Below are 12,394 nucleotides of genomic sequence, written 5' to 3' on the forward strand. Positions count from 1 at the left end.
CCAGGCCTTTAATTTCAAAACTAAGGAAGCAGAAGCAGGCAGATCTCTGAGTTCAAGTCTAGTCTGGTCTACATTTTTTTTTTCTATGTAGGAAGATGAGGAGGATCCGGAAGAGAAAGATATACAAACAAAACTGAATCTAATCATATTCAGGCAAGAGAGAGAAAGAGAAGCAGAAAATGTCATAAGATTTTTTTTGTTGTTGTTGTTTTGTTTTTCAAGACAGGGTTTCTCTGTGTAGCCCTGGCTGTCCTGGAACTCACTCTGTAGACTAGGCTGGCCTTGAACTCAGAAATCCGCCTGCCTCTGCCTCCCAAGTGCCTGGATTAAAGGCGTGCACCACCACTGCCTGGCCCCAGCAAGATTTTTGCTGGGTAGTTTATTTTATATGTTCAATTAAAAGGCATGTTGTATAAAACAGTAGTTATTGGTCACTTTGCATGTATTAAATTTACATCTTTTATCTTGTAAACTTTGTATAGTATGTAAAGTTTAGACACACATTATACATATATAGGTACTGATACATAGGATATTAAGTGTACTAAAATAAATTTAAGATGGTTGCTTATAAAATTATAAAGTGCTTATAAATTGCTTATAAAATACTAATTTAAAAGGCTTTAATGTAAACAGATACATATGAACCTTGACTTTGTAAAGCTTCTATCTAGTCAGGAGCTTGGCAAAATCAGCAGAAATGATAAGGAATTATCTTAACATAAAATAAAATCTTTTTTTTTTTTTAATGAATGAGGCCATTTATTAACCAGCATCCTTTGTTCTTTTTTTTTTTTTTTTTTTGGTCATCAATTTTTTATTGACAGGTGAAGACCTACAAAAGACCAAATCCACGATCATCCAATTAAAAGAAGCTGATTTTTTGAGATACACAAGGACTGGCCAGTCTGCTGCCTCACACTAAGTCAGAATTTGAGAAAGCAATTTTTGCTGGCCTCTTGAAGTCCCCTTTATAGGAGAAAGAAGGTGTTTACAGAGGTGAGAGAGGTGGTGGTTTTTTTTTTTTCTTTTTTTATTAATTTCTTTTTTTTTTTTGAACATGAAATGCTTTTTTATAGCATGTTTTACAAGGGGAGGGGGTAAGAGGGTCCAGGTGGTGGAAAAGTACAAAATCTTCTTGGCCTGTGCCTTGAAACATGTCATGGTCTATATGGTACACTGCCTTGAATTATGATCTACCTGCAGTTCTTCAGAAGATATGGTACACTGCTTGAGTTATGGTCTCCCTGCTATTCTTAAGAAGACATGGTACTCTGCTTTGAGTCTATATGCAGTTGCTAAGCAGGATCTTGCAGTTGCCAAGCTTCAGAGGACATTGTGCAGGTGGGGAAAGGTAGGGGGTAAGGGTAAGGGCGAGGGTCCTGGCTTCTGGCATCTCCCCCTTCTCTGTTTAGTTAGAGAAGGCGTCTTATGTTCAATCCCAACTATGTGAGTTTTGAATTTGGATGTCTAATTATGGGGGGTCTTAGACAAGTTCACAACCCCAAAACACTGATGTGAGACGAGTCACATCGATGGTCGAAGGCTTTAGGCTGTCGACGATGGGCAACGTCAAGGGACTCTGATGTGGGTGAAAGGAGGGTGAGAGCCCTGTCTTAGGCCATGTAGGCTGCACCCACTCCCAGCACCACGCACTCCTTTTCGGCTGCATTGGGTGGGCCCCTGGGAAGTGGACCTACAATAATCCCGTCATTGGGCTAACTCACAGCCATCCTAGTCTCTTGTAAATGTTCAAGTTACCAACCATTTGTCAGTTTGGGGTGTAATATTGTCATAAAGGAAGGCTCCCCAATGTTAGCGGCCATATCAAGGGTGGCCTTGGTTTAGGAAAAAGCCAATTTTTGTTGTGGTGATCAAGAGGCCAAGCTCTCTAGCGAGAGAAATGAGGGCAAAGCCAGGCATACCAGGAACCCTTCTGGAGGGCGTGGAAGTCTAGGGGTAGACCGTAGGGGGAGGCAGGGGAGCTGACAGCTGTGTCAGTCTCCTGCGGAGTCACTTCTGGATTCTCTGCAATTTTCAGCTGATGGTAATGAACTTCAACTGCCTTCTTGATGGCAGCATCAACCTGGTTCCATGGACGACAGGTCACGGGCGATGATCTCTGTCTTGCTCAATCTTGATGTCGTGCGCACATCCTCTCAATGAGGGTCCGTCTGGATGGGTCCGTGCCTTGAGCCCCATGTCTGGGTGCCACTTGACCCGACCGGTGGGTCCTGGTTATTCGTGGGGGCGAGGAGGACTGCAACCTGCTATTCTTCAGAAGATATGGCACACTGCTTGAGTTATGGTCTCCCTGCTATTCTTCAGATGATATGGTACATTGCTTTGAGTCTATCTGCAGTTGCCAAGCAGGATCTTGCAGTTGCCCAGCTTCAGGGGTTCTTGTGCAGGTGGGAAAAGGTAGGGGGTGAGGGTAAGGGCGAGGCTCCTGGCTTCTGGTCCATCTGGGTTAGAACTTCTAATAGCAGGCATCATGGGTGATTCAATTTTACCTGGAAAGAAAAAAGAAGGGGATTCTCAGGGAGATTTCTCTCCCTGGATGTAAATTGTTATTCATCGTATTTATGATTGGGCCTGGCTTTGTGAGGGTATCTATTTTTTTCATTAATATTTGTGGTAGCCGGTTAGCTGTGCCTTCTGTGGTATTGGACAGGCATATCAGTCCTCGGCTCCATAAGGGAACTGGGACTGGGGCATTCCCTTTATGGGTATGAGGGTCCTTCCCCATATCTGTGGCAAAGTTTTGTTGGTCTTGGTGGTGCCAGAGGTCACCAACATGGTCAGCAAGAGATTTGCCATGAGCTTTCAGCTTTAGAGAGAGAAAAGTGAACAAGGCATGATGGAGAGTATTTCAGGGGGACTCCTTCTGAGGGGGTACCGTTCCCCCTCTTTTGTTTTTAAAGCCAATTTTTCAGAGTTTTTGTAAAATCAGGGCAGAAGCGCCAAGAGTTGCTCCTTCCACACTCAGAGAGTCATGAAGGCCTTATTTAAGGATATATAAATCTATATTAATAATCTTTTGTCAAAGGACTTTTATAGCTCCACTGACAATTAATCAGACTATGTGATATATCGATTAGAAATAGCTTTTTCTACTTTTTGTGAGATTACCTCTCTTTTGTCAATTAACTGTTGAGGAAGTTAGGGTTTACCACTCTCTTGAGAATATTGAACAGAGATTTAAATTCTTTTGTGGAGAGCTTAAAATAGTATCTTAGCCAATTTGCATCTCCTAGAAACTTTTGAAATTAATTTAAAATAAATAGACTCTCCTTTTTTTTTTAAATTCTTTATCTGTGTGGGGTTTTTATTGGGTATTATACGTATTTACCTTTCAATGTTGTCTCCTTTTTCATTCTCCCCCCAAATCCCTTATCCCCTACCCCTTCCTCCTAATTTTTGTGATGGTGTGCTCCAAACATCCTCCCAGTTCCATCTCCCTGCTCTCGAATTCCAACACAGTAGGGGATCCAAACTTTTGGGGACCTTGGCCCTCCACTTTCACTGGAGTCTAACAAGGTCACCCTCAATTCCCTATACCGGTGTGTGAGTCCCTCCCTTTGTGCTCTCTGGTTGGTGGTTTAGACTTTGGGAGTTCTGGTTGAAACTTTTGATGCTCCTTCTAAAAAGGACCAACGCATTCATACTTTGGTCTTCCTTCTTCTATGTGAGTTTTATGTGGTCTATATGAAGATTCTTAGAAATTGTGAGCTTTTGGGCTAATATCCACTTATCAGTGAGTGCATACCATGTATGTTCCTTTGAGATTGGGTCATCTCACTCAAGATGATATTTTCCAGCTCCATCCATTTGCCTAGGAATTTTGTGAACTGATTGTTTTTAATAGCTGAGTAGTACTCCATTGTATAAATGTACCACATTTTCTGCATCCATTCTTCTGTTGAAGGGCATCTGGGTTCTTTCCAATTTCTGGCTATTATAAATAAGGCTGCTATAAACATGGTGGAGCATGTGTCCCTGTTGTATGGTGAAACTTCTTTTGGGTATATGCCCAGGAGTGGTATAGCTGGGTCCCTAGGTAACGCTATGTTCAATTTTCTGAGATACCGCCAGACTGCCTTCCATAGTGGTTGTACCAGTTTACAATCCCACCAACAGTGGAGGAGTGTTCCTCTTTCTCCACATCCTCGCCAACATGTACTGTCACCTGTGTTTTTGATCTTAGCCATTCTGACTGGTGTGAGGTGGAATCTCAGTGTTGTTTTCATTTGCATTTCCCTGATGACTAGGGATGCTGAACACTTCTTTAGGTGCTTCTCAACCATTCGAGCTTCCTCAGTTGAGAATTCTTTGTTCAGCTCTGTGCTCCATTTTTTAATAGGGTTCTTTGATTGTCTAGAGTCTAATTTCTTCAGTTCTTTGTATACCTTGGATATTAGCCCTTTATCAGATGTAGGGTTGGTGAAGATCTTTTCCCAATCTGTTGGTTGCCGCTCTGTCCTATTGACTGTGTCCTTTGCTTTACAGAAGCTTTGCAGCTTTATGAGGTCCCATTTGTCAATTTTTGGTCTTAGAGCACAGGCCATTGGCGTTCTGTTCAGGAACTTTTTCCCTGTGCCTATGTATTCCAGGCTTTTTCCCAGTTTCTCTTCTATTAGTTTCAGTGTGGCTGGTTTTAGGTGGAGGTCCTTAATCCACTTGGAATTGAGCTTTGTACAAGGAGATAAGTATGGATCAATTTGCTTTTTTCTACATGCTGACCACCAGTTGGACCAGCACCATTTGTTGAAGATGCTATCTTTTTTCCATTCGATGGTTTTAGCCCCTTTGTCAAAGATTAAGTTACCATAGGTATGGGGGTTCATTTCTGGATCTTCTATTCTATTCCACTGATCCTCCTGCCTGTCTCTGTTCCAATACCATGCAGTTTTTATCACTATTGCTTTGTAGTACAGCTTGAAGTCGGGGATGGTGATTCCTCCAGAAGTTCTTTTATTGCTGAGAGTAGTTTTCGCAATCCTGGGTTTTTTGTTATTCCAAATAAATTTTAAGATTGCTCTTTCTATCTCTGAGAAGAATTGAGTGGGAATTTTGATGGGGATTGCATTAAATCTGTAGATGGCTTTTGGCAAAATAGCCATTTTTACTATATTAATCCTTCCAATCCATGAGCATGGGAGATCTTTCCATCTTCTGAGATCAGCTTCGATTTCTTTCTTCAGGGGAATGAAGTTCTTGTCATACAGGTCTTTTACTTGCTTGGTTAGGTTCACACCAAGGTATTTTATATTATCTGTGACTATTTTGAAGGGTGTCATTTCCATAATTTCTTTCTCAGCCAGTTTATCTTTTGAGTAGAGGAAGGCTACTGATTTGCTTGAGTTAATTTTATATCCAGCCACTTTGCTAAAGTTGTTTATCAGGTTTAGGAGTTCTCTGGTGGAAGTTTTGGGGTCACTTAAGTATACTATCATATCATCTGCAAATAGTGAGATTTTGACTTCTTCCTTTCCAATTTGTATCCCTTTGACCTCCTTGTGTTGCCTAATTGCTCTGGCTAGGACTTCCAGTACTATATTAAATAGGTAGGGGGAGAGTGGGCAGCCTTGCCTAGTCCCTGATTTTAGTGGGATTGCTTCAAGTTTCTCTCCATTTAGTTTAATGCTGGCTACTGGTTTGCTGTAAATTGCTTTTACTATGTTTAGGTATGGGCCTTGAATTCCTGACCTTTCCAAGACTTTTATCATGAAGGGGTGTTGAATTTTGTCAAATGCTTTCTCAGCATCTAGTGAGATGATCATGTGGTTTTTTTCTTTGAGTTTGTTTATATAATGGATTACATTGATGGATTTCCGAATATTGAACCAACCCTGCATTCCTGGGATGAAGCCAACTTGATCGTGATGGATAATTGTTTTGATGTGTTCTTGAATTCGGTTCGCTAGAATTTTATTGAGTAATTTTGCATCAATGTTCATAAGGGAGATTGGCCTGAAGTTCTCTTTCTTTGTTGGGTCTTTGTGTGGCTTAGGTATGAGTGTAATTGTGGCTTCAAAGAATGAGTTGGGTAGTGTACCTTCTGTTTCTATTTTGTGGAATAGTTTGAAAAGAATTGGGATTAGGTCTTCCTTGAAGGTCTGATAGAATTCTGCACTAAAACCGTCTGGTCCCGGGCTTTTCTTTGTAGGGAGACTTTTAATGACTGCTTCTATTTCTTTTGGGGTTATGGGACTGTTTAGATGGTTTATCTGGTCCTGATTTAACATTGGCAACTGGTATTTGTCTAGGAAATTGTCCATTTCATCCAAATTTTCCAATTTTGTTGAATGTAGGCTTTTGTAGTAGGATCTGATGATTTTTTTAATTTCCTCAGTTTCTGTTGTTATGTCCCCCTTTTGAGTTCTGATTTTATTAATTTGGATACTGTCTCTCTGCCCTCTGATTAGTCTAGCTAAGGGTTTATCTATCTTGTTGATTTTCTCAAAGAACCAGCTCCTGGTTTTATTGATTCTTTGGATAGTTCTTTTTGTTTCAATTTGGTTGATTTCAGCCCTGAGTTTAATTATTTCCTGCCTTCTACTCCTCTTGGGTGTATTAGCTTCTTTTTGTTCTAGGTCTTTCAGGTGCTCTGTCAAGCTGTTAGTGTATGCTCCCTCCAGTTTCTTTTTGTAGGCACTTAGAGCTATGAATTTTCCTCTTAGCACTGCTTTCATTGTATCCCATCAATTTTGGTATGATGTGTCATCATTTTCATTAAATTCTAAAAAGTTTTTAATTTCTTTCTTTATTTCTTCCCTTACCTGATTATCAAGGAGTAGGGTGTTGTTCAGTTTCCATGTAAATGTGGGCTTTCCATTCTCTTTGTCATTTTTGAAGACCAGCCTTAGACCATGGTGATCTGATAGGATGCAGGGAATTATTTCAATTTTCTTATATCTGTTGAGGCCTGTCTTGTGCCCAATTATATGGTCTATTTTGGAGAAGGTACCATGAGGTGCTGAGAAAAAGGTATATTCTTTTGCTTTAGGGTGAAATGTTCTATAGATATCTGTTAAGTCCATTTGGTTCATAACTTCTGTTAGTTTTACTGTATCTCTATTTAGTTTCTGTTTCCATGATTTATCCATTGCTGAGAGTGGGGTGTTGAAGTCTCCCACTATTATTATGTGAGGTGCAATGTGTGTTTTGAGCTTTAGTAAGGTTTCTTTTATGAAATTCGATGCTCTTGTATTTGGCGCATAGATATTCAGAATTGAGAGTTCATGTTGGTTGACTTTTCCTTTGACAAGTATGAAATGCCCTTCCTTATCCTTTTTGATAGTTTTAAGTTGAAAGTTGATTTTATTCGATATTAGAATGGCTACTCCCGCTTGTTTCTTAGTACCATTTGCTTGAAAAATTGTTTTCCAACCTTTTACTCTAAGGTAGTGTCTGTCTTTGTCACTGAGGTGGGTTTCCTGTAAGCAGCAAAAAGCTGGGTCCTGTTTGCGTATCCAGTCCGTTAGCCTATGCCTTTTTATTGGGGAATTGAGTCCATTGATGTTAAGAGATATTAAGGAGAGGGTGTTCTTGCTTCCTGTCATTTTTGCTAATAGTGGAGACATCGTTTGTGTGGTTATCTTCTTTTGGGTTTGATGGAAAAGGATTATTTTCTTGCTCTTTCTGGGGTATGATTGCCCTCCTTGTATTGGAGCTTTCCTGCTATTATCCTTTGTAAAGCTGGATTTGTGGGAAGATACTGTGTAAATTCAGTTTTGTCATGGAATATCTTAGTTTCTCCGTCTATGGTAATTGAGAGTTTTGCTGGGTAAAGTAGCTTGGGCTGGCATTTATGTTCTCTTAGGGTTTGTATGATATTTGTCCAGGATCTTCTGGCTTTTATAGTATCTGGTGAGAAGTCAGGTGTAATTCTGATAGGTTTGCCTTTATATGTTATTTGGCCTTTTTCCCTTACTGCTTTTAAAATTCTGTCTTTGTTTTGTACATTTTGGGTCTTGATTATTATGTGACGGGAGGTATTTCTTTTTTGATCTAGTCTGTTTGGCGTTCTGTAGGCTTCTTGTGTGATTATGGGCATCTCATTCCTTAGGTTAGGGAAGTTTTCCTCAATAATTTTGTTGAAGATATTTACTGGCCCTTTAAGTTGGGAATCTTCACTCTCATCTATACCTATTATCCTTAGGTTTGGTCTTCTCATTGCGTCCTGGATTTCCTGGATATTTTGAGATAGCAACTTTTTGCATTTTGCATTTTCTTTGATAGTTGTGTCAATATTTTCTAAGGTATCTTCTGCACCTGAGATTCTTTCTTCTATCTCTTGTATTCTGTTGGTGATGCTTGTGTCTATGACTCCTGATTTCTTTTTTAGGTTTTCTATCTCCAGGATAGTCTCCCTTTGTGATTTCTTTATTGTTTCCACTTCCATTTTTATGTCCTGGATGGTTTTGTTCAATTCCTTCATCTGTTTGTTTGTGTTTTCTTGTAATTCTTTAAAGGATTTTTGTGTTTCTTTAAGGACTTCATCCTGTTTTCCTGTGTTCTCCTCAAGTTTTTTGATAGTGTTATTTACTTCCTTCTTGTAGTCCTCTAGCATCATCATTAGAAATGATTTTAGATCTGGTTCTTGTTTTCCTGGTGATATGGGGAGTTCAGGACTTTCTAATGTGGGAGAACTAGGTTCTGATGCTGGCAAGTACCTTGGGTTGCTGGTGCTTGTGTTCTTGCGCTTGCCTTTCGCCATCTGGGTCACCTTTGCGCTACCAGTGCTGTCTCTGACTGGGGCCTGTCTTTCCTATTATCTAGGTTGTGTCAGAACTGATTGGGATGGGTTTTGCTGCTTGAGTTAGAGATGAGGCCCAAGATGTGCTCGGTGCTCAGGTGGAAACCGGAAGGGGCCGGGGCTCCGGGTCAGGAGCGGATTCCTGGATCCCAATGAGTCCCAGTGGGTCCCAGTGGGTCCCAGTTGCTCCCTGATTGGGGGCGAGCACTGCCACCTCCTAGCCTAAGAAACTGCTTGAGCTAGCTTGAGCCACGGAGAGCCCCGCTCCCTCTAGGTTCTGTGAGATTGGGTGCAGAGCTGACTCTCGGGATCTGCTCTGGCACAGACCGGAAGGAACCCACGCTCCGGCCCTGGAGTGAACTCCTGGGTCCCAGTGGGTCCTAGCCACTCCCTGTTCGGGGGCAAGCACTGCCACCTCCTAGCCCAAGACCCTGCTTGGCACAGAGGTCCTGCGAGCCCCGCTTCCTCTGGAGTCTGCGAGATTGGGTGCAGAGCTGCCTCCCGGGATCCGCGAGTGCTGGGGCCCAGACCGGATGGAGCCCGCCCCGGGCCAGGAGCGAATTCCTGGGTCCCAGTGGGTCCCTGTTGCTCCCTGTTTGGGGTGAGTGCTGTTTTTAACTTACCTGGGATGCTGCGTGAGTTCAAGCTCCTGGGAGTCCCTGTTTTTCTTGGTTTTCTGCGGTTGGGTACGGAGCTGCTGCCTGCGACCTGCTCTAGGCTCGGTCCCAAACCGGAAGTCGCATCCTTTGTTCTAATGCTTCTTGTTGGCAGCTGCCACCTGTCCAGCAATCCTGTCCAGATCTCTCTGTCCCTGAGGTGTTAGCTTGCGGCCCCCATCTTGGTCCTTTTCCACCATTTTCAGCCCCTCCAGGGCTTGGAGGACCCGGCGGGCCACACTCTTAGAGCCTCTGCGGAAGTGGCTGGGCCTGACACGTTTCTCTGCAGTCCTCCGTAGATCTTGGTCATGGAGCCAACCCCTGCACCACCACGGAGGTACAGGTACCGCGCTGTGGAAGCAGCTCGTGTGTAGAACCAGTTCTCATCATATGGGGCGAGCTCTTTATGTTTGGCAAGCTTGACTGTGTCCACCCATTCAGGGACTTTAAGCTTCCCGGACTTTTTGAGGAAGGCTGTCAGAGCTCTGACGAACTCCTGCTGGTCAACGTCTTTTACAGTAACTCCAGGCATCTAACCCCTCCGGGCTCCCTGATTGGGGCGATCAGGCATGTCCGGCCTGCTGCTCGCACGTGGCCGCCAAAATAAAATCTTGTTCTAAGCCAAATCTTTTGTTGTTACTAGGAAAAGGCACTGTCATTATTGCTTTAGACGCACAAATTAGGTTCTGGTGTTTCATTAGCATATTTGATCTCTGAAAAAATCTATAAAATATACATTTTTGAGTCTTTTAAAATTTGTTTTACATTCCAAATATTGTCCACCTTTTTCCTGATTCCTCCAAGAGTTCTTCACCCCCTCTCCTCTCTCCTTTGCTTTTGAGAGAATGCCTTTCTAACTTATCAAAGGGGATAACCATTTCCACCGCACCACTCTACCTGTGGCTCCTCCCAGAAGTTGTAGCCCCTCTCCCTCCCCTTCTTGCTCCCCCCACCTCCCTGTACAACAGAGCGATTTTGGCTATGCCAGTCTCTTGGCCCCCTAGCCTGGGCCGCTTTGGTTGGAGGCTCCACTCTTGCTCTCCCCTTCCCATCTCTCTCCTCTCATGGTCTGGGTTAGTCTGCTGGCCATGTTTAGCCTGGACTCTTCTCTCTGTCTGTTTTCATTCTTATGTCTACAGTATAAATCTCCATACTTTAGGAGTAATCATGACCACCTTTTATTTTACGTTTCCATTCAATGTTGTAAGGTAAAAAGCCCAAGCTCGAGACTTGAAAACCTGCCAATCCTTGAGCTCGAAATCTCACTGGTCCCTAGAGCAATGGTTCTCAACCTGTAGGCTGTGACCCTTTGGGAGTTGAATGGCTTGTTCATAGGTGTTGCCCAAGACCATCTGCCTATCAGATATTTAAGTTACAGTTCATAACTGTAGCAAAACTACAGTTATGAAGTAGCAACAAGATAATTTTATGATTGAGGAACTGTATTAAAGGGTTGCAGCATTAGGAAGGTTGAAAACCACTGCTCTAGTTAAAGCCTACTTCCTGCTCAGTTCTTTGTTGCTTCTCACCAGAGCAGAGGCAGCCACCCTCCTGGTTTTTTGCCCAATAAATCTCTTGTGAGAGGCTTGTTGCACCGTGTGACTTGGTGGTGGTATTCCTGACTGCCAGACTTCCTTTTCCCTCAGAGCCAGGACATTTACAAATGTTCTGTTTGTTATACAAGCATTGTTATAATAAACCTATCACAAGTGTTAGCCAGGGCCATGCCATTTTGTAAGGTCCCTCCATGTTTGTTAATCTTCATAATTTCCCAAAGTACAATAAATTTTTCACTTACACAGTTAAAATCACTTTGTTTTCCTGGATTCCAGCCTTCCCTGTTGGGGTGACCCCCAGTGAAGGACAGCACTGGAGATCTTTATCATCATCTGAAGTTCTTTTACTCACCACTTCCTGGTTACCCTAGTAACGGCAAACCATGGGCTAAAAAAGGAAATGTTTTCTTTTTCTCCCTGCTCTTTCTGCCCTGTAAGTACTCTGCAGCGGGATATTTTCCCTGAAAGTTGGGAGGAGCTATTGTGGGAGGAGAGGAGAGGAAGAGAAGAAGGAAGAGGAGGAGCTAAGGGAGGAGAAATGTAGGAGCCATGGAATACCACACATACACTGAGAGCAGTCCTGGGTAACAACTTATATCCTAAGGTTAGATATTGGAGCATACCTCTAATTGTGAGCATCTTGTAATTTGAGCATTACAAAATATATAAAGCTATTGGAAAATCTTTAACCATTAGAATTATTTCTACTGGGTACCTCGTGTATGGCGGGATGGTCTGGGCTCAGCCCAGCCTTGTGGAGACAGCGTGGAAGATTGGCAGAGCCATCTCCCATGCCGTGGCCACAGGCCTTGTCTAGTCAGGAAGATGGCAGCTGATTAAGAATTAACCAGATCAGACGAGCTGTTTAAATATTTTTAGTAACAGTACCCAAACCTGTAAGCAGACAGCAGGCTTTGGTTCTTATAGTGAGTAATCTGAAGTAAACTCACTCCTATCCAGTACATCTGGGAGGAGCAGGAAAACTCATTCCAAGCAATTCCACGTTGGTGGGAGCAGAGCACGAAGGTCCTTGCACCCAGGGATCTCCAGAGAAACCTGGAATATTAAGCATATAAGATTGTATTTCCAGCAGGAAAATATGTCAAAAAACAAACAGACAAACAAACCATGTTCTTGCATCCAGAAAGCTGAGAATTGGAAATGACTAACAGTCTGGTAATCTGCATTATCTATTTGGCCAGGCCATTCAAAACTCCCACTACCAGGACCAGAGGTGGCTAATAGCCCAGATGGCTTCTAAACTATCTGTATGACCCAAACCAGACCAGACATTAGGCCCTTAAGCTAGTACAGGTAACCTGTCTCCAGAGCCCATCTCAGAATGAGGCATACCCTAACTTGAGTTTTGATGTAATTATGATTCCTATGGACCAGGGGTTGTATTATATTACACCAGGAAA

General features: G+C 42.6%; 1 pseudogene; it reads right to left on the bottom strand.

The window, feature by feature from the left end:
• Positions 1-748: 748 nt before the first annotated feature.
• LOC114617978 lies at positions 749-9,988 on the bottom strand (annotated as a pseudogene).
• Between the last annotated feature and the right edge of the window lie 2,406 nt (positions 9,989-12,394).

The sequence above is a fragment of the Grammomys surdaster genome, unplaced genomic scaffold (assembly GCF_004785775.1).
Source record: "Grammomys surdaster isolate TR1022 unplaced genomic scaffold, NIH_TR_1.0 139, whole genome shotgun sequence".
NCBI lineage: Eukaryota > Metazoa > Chordata > Mammalia > Rodentia > Muridae > Grammomys > Grammomys surdaster.